The following is a 6529-nucleotide window of genomic DNA, read 5'->3' as shown; positions in this document are numbered from 1 at the left end:
TTTAAGTTTGTGGCTGTTACCAAAAAAAGCTTTATTTGTCTAACCTTTGCCTATTTCTCCCAAAATAGGTGGACATTACCAGAGACACATTAAGTTTGTAGTGACCAAAAAGAGGAAATTTTAACCTGGAAAAATTGCTCATTTACAGGACAGTGATTATGGACAGACCAAAGTGTGGTCTGTCCATACAGTAGAACACTGCACAGTAATCAAAAAGGAAGAAACTAGCTATGCACACGACAATGCAGACAATTCTCAAAATCACCAGTCAGAACAAAAGAAACCAGACAAAGACAGCAAGCATCCTGTATGCTGCCATTTCTATGATATTCCAGAAAATGGTCTAAACAGACCAATCCAACTGGGCTCAGTGGCTGGTGCCCATAACCCCAACATTCTGGGAGTCCAAGGTGGGTGGATGACTTGAGGTCAGGAGTTTGAGACCAACCTGACCAGCATGGTAAAACCCCGTCTCTACCAAAAATACAAATTAGCCGTGTGTGGTACTACACCCCTGTAATCGCAGCTACTTGGGAGGCAGAGGCAAGAGAATCGCTTGAACCCAGAAGGTGGAGGTTGCAGCGAGTCAAGATCGTGCCATTGCACTTCAGCCTGAGCAACAGAGCTAAAATACATCTCAAAACAGCACCACCACCACCACCACCACCAAGTGCTCTCACAAACTAGACATGGGTGATGAACCGCAAAGAACACAACATCTGGGAGTGATGAAAACATACTGTGTCGGAAGGCTGGCAACTCCTCCACAAGTGAAAATACGTTACAACTCATCAAACTGCACTCTTGAAATGTGCATTATTTTGTCAATAGATTATGGGACATGATTTTTTAAATCTAAATGAATCAATATACATCTATCTGAAAACTAACATCTTGCTCATGAATAAACACTGAAGATAGATATATGAAAGATGGCACTCATGTAATTTTTTTTTGAGACGGAGTTTTGCTCTTGTCCAGGCTAGAGTTCAGTGGTGTGATCTTGGCTCACTGTAACCTCTGCCCCCTGGATTCAAGTGATTCTCCTGCCTCTGCCTCCCAGGTAGCTGTGATTATAGGTATGCACCACCACATCCACCTAATTTTGTAGTTTTAGTAGAGACGGGGTTTCTCTATGTTGGTCAGGCTGGTCTTGAACTCCCGACCTCAGGTGACCGGCCTGCCTTGCAAAGTGCAGGGATTACAGGCATGAGCCATAGTGCCCGGCCACTTACATACATTCTATCAGCATCAAATGTAATATCTTTTATTTAGAGACAAATGTATGAAGAATGTCTTTAAAACATGCATGGCAACAACGTCCTAAACTCAAGAAAGTGGTTACCTCTGTGCAGGAAGGCAGGCACAGGGCTTCAGCAATAGGGGAGTGTTACCCACGAAGAGTCATCTGTATCTATCAAGTTATAATAGATTTAAAAATATCCAAAACAAGAGGAAAATGTTAACAATGTAAATATGGGTATCTATATTTTTGATATTAGTCAGTATACCTTAATGTTGCTTTGTGTTCGTTTTGAAGATATGCTCTCATTTTATTCTATCGCCCGGGCTGGAGTGCAGGGATGCAATCACGGTTCGCTGCATGTTCAACCTTAGACTCAAGCCATTCTCCCGTCTCAGCTTCCTGAGTAGCTAAGAGTACAGGTGTGCCATGCCAAGCCTGGCTGTTTTTTGTAGAGATTGATCTTGCTTTTTGGCCAGGCCGGTCTTGAAATCCTGGGCTCAAGCAGTCTTCCCGCCTCAGTCTCTAAAAGTGCTGGGATGACAGGCGTGAGCCTCAACACCTGGCTTCTGTGTTTTTGGGGTTTTCAGTGTCAACAAAAATTAGAGACAATATATGAGAGATAAGGACAGCGTGATAGGGAATGTTGAGAGCTCTTTAGCGAAGTTCACTATGAAGGAAACCATGATAGCTAGAGAATGATACGGAGGCAAGCAAACTCTTTCGTTTCATTCTCCAACAAGACTGTGGAGAGCCTTTTTAAAAGTTGACCAAATGAATCTGAGAGGATGAAATGGATGATTCCAAAGACATGGGATTGATGGGGGAGACAACATTGAGAAGCTGAAGAGCGGCACTGGTGTGTGCAACGATGTTTATTACCTTATGGTTGGCCATTGCAACAAGTCAGAACGTAGACATAGAAAAACTGACAAAGGGTTAAGCTGTGGACCATCCACTGCATGGAATTCCGTATGGAAGTCATTAAGGACGAACCTTTTAAGATCTACACCTAAATCAGTAACGGCAAAATGATGCCACAGGAAGACGCCTTTCCCACAAGATAGAATCAGATGTTCCTATGTGCCCATACAATCATGTAGGAAGTCTTCCAGAAATATCTGGAAGGTGCTCTGAACTGAGCCCACTGGATAGGAGCCTGGGATAAAGAGAGAAGTCAGGGGAGATGTTTGCGCTATCATCTGTGCTATTAGGTTTTTCAGACAATGCTGTATTGTAGAACTTGACAAAAAGAGGTGTAAACACATGGAGTTTTAGAAATGAAAATAAAACCTTAAGCACCCTCGCCAACAGAAAAGACTCCCTCTTGGTCAAGAAAATCCCAGAGAAATTTTTTAAGTGAGGTGCTGGTCATGAGGGCACAGGAGTCCAGAAAGACTTGCCCCACACCGACTTCAACCAACCACCTGACGCTACAGGCAGGCTCCCCTCCCTTTTGGGATCTAGCCACAACAGCTAAGCAGCATTCATGCTAACACAGAGGTCATAGGACTGACTGAACAGACTGTGTGTAGCAAAAAGGTACTCAACTACAAACAGGACTGTGCCAGGTGAGAGTGAAATCCCTCCCCCTTCATGGAAAGATTCAATTATGTTCTGACTGCCACAATGTTCTTTTTCTCCACTGGATAAATCAGCTCCAGCCTCTAGAGAGGTCAGATGGAAACGCCTGCAGTCACCAGCCACCAACAGCAGACCCCCTACCCCAGCTCCACAAGCCAGGACTGCAGCTGTGATTCGACAGGGGACTCATTTCAGTGACTTTCTCCTGATGAGACGCTGAACCATGGACTAGTTCTGGCCAATTGACAGAGGCTGGCCACCGAGTGGAAAGATAAAGGGAATTCTCAACAGAATACAGTTTTCCCCCAGTAGAGACAACTGTGCAGTTCTAATGCAAGACATGGCAAATAAACGTATTTGCGGTTAAAAATCTTTTGATTCCTTATCTGTGATGTGATGCTATGGCCAGAGTCAGCCTGGAAAATAAGCCACTTAATATAAGGTTAAACAAAACCTCTGAGGGGACTTTGTGGTTTGTAGGTGACTCCCCAGGCTACTTAGATAGGAGTTGGGGAACTTTATGTCCCAATTTTACCTTTTGATGTAGAGAACCTAATTATAATGCATTTAAATGTAAAGCCTCCATCAAAGTGAACATGGGAGGTATGTCACATGCATGTTGGCTTACTATACATGCATGTAACCTGCACCCTGTGAATTTGCATAGCTGCTCCAATAACCTGGTGAATATGCCCACTTGGCCAACATGTTCAGCAGAGATTCCTGGGTCCCTTTCCCTCCCTCCAAGTGCTTGCCTTGGGTCCTGACTGGGAGCCCATTTCCCAGCATTCAGGTTGTAAACCTTTAGAAGGCATTACGCTCCTTTTCTAAATCTATAGACCTCATGATTTTTAGTGGACCCCATTGGTGTTACAAGTGGGATTCTAAGGGGACCTCTGATCTTTCTGACGCCTTCTGAACCAACACATCCTGCACTGGCAAGAGCTACTACGATGACTATTTCTAGTTACTTTCTTCATTATTTATCTGGAAATAGGCCGAGGCTTTTGGCTCCTGCTTTGGCTCTTATGGGGTCTTTTCACCACACACAGAAGGCGCAGAGCTGGAGTCAGTGATGGACGTTGTCAAGGAGGAGGCTGACAGCTGTGACTACCTGCAGGGTTTCCAGCTGGCCCACCTCCTGGGTGGGGAGAAGGTTATCATCCCCAACCCAGTTTAATGGATAAGATGTGGGAGGAGTATCCAGACAGAATTATAAACACATTCAGCATCCTGCCCTCAGCCGAGGTGTCGGACACCATGGGGGAGCCCTACAATGCCACCCTCAGTCCACCAACTCAGAAACTGCAGATGAGACCTTCTGCATCGATCATGAAGCTCTCTAACATCTGCTCCAGAACCTTAAAACTGCCCACAGCCAACTACAATGACCTGAATCACCCGATATCTACCATGAGTGGGGTCACGTGGACTTCCCAGGCCAGCTGAATGCCAACCTGCAGAAGCTGGCTGTGAACATGGTCCCATTTCCCAGGCTGCACTTCATGCCCGGCTTTGCCCCACTGACCAGCCAGGGCAGCCAACGGTACTGGGTACTGACTGTGGCCGAGTTCACCCTGCAGATATTACATGTAAAAAACATGAGGGCAGCTTCTGAGCTCATGGCCGCTAGCTAATGGCGGCTGCCATTTTCAGAGGATGCAGTCCATGAGAGAGGTGGACGAGCAAATATCGAACAAATGTTCAAAAATGTTCAATATCCAAAACAAGAGCCGCTGCTACTTTATGAGCGGCTTCCCCACAATGTAAAAACAGCCATCTGAGACATCCCACCCTAGGGGTAAAAACGTCAGCCGATAACCTTCATCCGCAACAACATGGCCATCCAAGATCCAGGAAACTCTTCTGGGCATATCTCAGAACGGTTTACAGCTATGCGGGGGGTGGGGGGGGGGGGGGGGGGGGGGGGGGTGGGGGGGGTAGTGGTAGAGACCACGAAGGAGTCCCTCAGGCTTCTCACCACCTCTTGTGCCTTTCCACTTCCGCTGGGTCACAACTGCTCTCTGGTGCCCCAGCCCTTTAAAGCCTCAGCCCGTTCTAGGCAGCAACACTGAGCAGCCCAAACGCTCTCGCAGTATTGGATTTCCTGAGTGGGGGGTGGTTTTTGAAAGCCAAGCAAATTCCTAAGAGGGTGCATTTCAGGAGCGCCAGCTTTCCAGTGGCCTGGGAGCTTGTCAAGGAAAAGGCAGAAGAGCCGACGGAGATCCCAGCAGTCCAGGGGTTTTTGCCACAGGTAGTGGGGAAGTGGGAGAGGGGGGTCTCTGGGAATAAAGGCTCCAGCGGGCAATGCTCCTTCGAAGCTCAGCTGTGCCTACTCATAGGTCATCCAACCGCGCAGAGGACTGGCCTGCCTATCCACTGCCCGAGGTTCACAGCGCAAACGTACGGGTTATAAGACTGTCCCAAGGCCGTCGCCCTGGCCAGCCTGTGGAGCCGCCGCTGCGAGAAAGTCAGGCCACCCCCGAGACTGTGCTGTCGGTGAACCAAGGCTCCCCGAGGTGGAGGATTTCGAGGACAGAAACACATCACCGCCCTCAGCCGAGTCGGCTCCTCCAGGTGCCCTGACGTTCCAGGTGCCTGCGCCGCGATCACCGGCTGTTTGGGAGACAGAAACGGCCCTCGCTTCAGGAAGGGGCCGCACGTCGGAGAGCCCGGAGCAGTCACAGGGCCAGGCCCCAGGAAGACACCCGCACCCGCGAGGCTCCCCCGGGTTCTGGCCGCCCCAGGCCTTACCTGGAAGCGCAGCCGCTCCTTGCCCCGCTCCGGGCTCCTTGGCGACGGCCTCTCTCCCGCGGCGGCCGCCTCCCGTCCAGGGCCGCCGTCTGGGTCCCTCCCCGCCTGCGGAGACTGTCCAGGGCTCCTCAGCGCGCACCCCGAAGCCGCTTCGCCCTCCTCAGCCTCCCGCGGCGGCAGCCCCGGGCCGTCGGCCTCCTGCCCCCCGGTCGTCATCCTCGGACTGCAGCAGTCGGGGCACCTTCCTCGCCGACGCCTCTCCCTCCTCTGGGCCTGGAAGCCGCGCAGGCGGCGGCCCCGCTCTCCGTCCGACGCCCAGTCCTCCAACTCCCCCGCCGCGGCCCCGGGACCCTTCAGGAAGTCGGTGACGCGACGCGAGGCCATGGGCGAGTACAGGGCGACGGTGCGCGGGGAGCGCGGGGGCCGCGGGCACCGCTCTGGGGGGCTGCCCTGCTCCGGGCCCCGACGGGCCGGTGCTGGAGGAAGAGCCGCCGCCGGTTGTGCTTTCCGCGCCGGGGCTTCGAGGTCGCGGGTCGTGCGCTGCAGCGTGGCCGCCCCGAGCTCTGCACCGCCCTGTCGAGCTATCGGCCCCCCCTGCGCAGGAGGGCCACAGGCTGCGCCCGCGGGGAGCTGTGGAAGTCCTCGACGGCCGCCAGCTACCCGCAGCCCAGGAAGGACGAGGCCGCGCCGCCGAGAGGGGGAAGGAGGATGAGGCGGCGGGAAGGCAGTCCCCGCCGCGCCCCTGCCCTTGGTGGCCGCCAGGTTGGGGTACGGGTGCGAGCAGGGAGTACACCTCATCCACCAGGACCGCCATGGCGCACTGCTCTCGGCCGCCGCGGATCCCTAAATAGGCCATTGGCCCGGGCGTCGGAGCGGAGACGGGGCGGGGCCTTCACGCCCCCACGCCCCCCAACGCCTCCGACGCCCCTCCACGCCCCCCACGCCCCC

General features: G+C 52.2%; 1 pseudogene; it reads left to right on the top strand.

Annotated features, from left to right (window-relative positions):
• LOC108285728 overlaps window positions 1–4902 on the top strand; it is a 7803-nt pseudogene extending 2901 nt beyond the window's left edge.
• Window positions 4903–6529: the final 1627 nt, after the last annotated feature.

Source organism: Cebus imitator, unplaced genomic scaffold (genome assembly GCF_001604975.1).
Source record: "Cebus imitator isolate Cc_AM_T3 unplaced genomic scaffold, Cebus_imitator-1.0 Scaffold15, whole genome shotgun sequence".
Lineage (NCBI taxonomy): Eukaryota > Metazoa > Chordata > Mammalia > Primates > Cebidae > Cebus > Cebus imitator.
The sequence above is the reverse complement of the archived record's forward strand: the minus strand, read 5'-3'. Positions and strand labels throughout refer to the sequence as shown.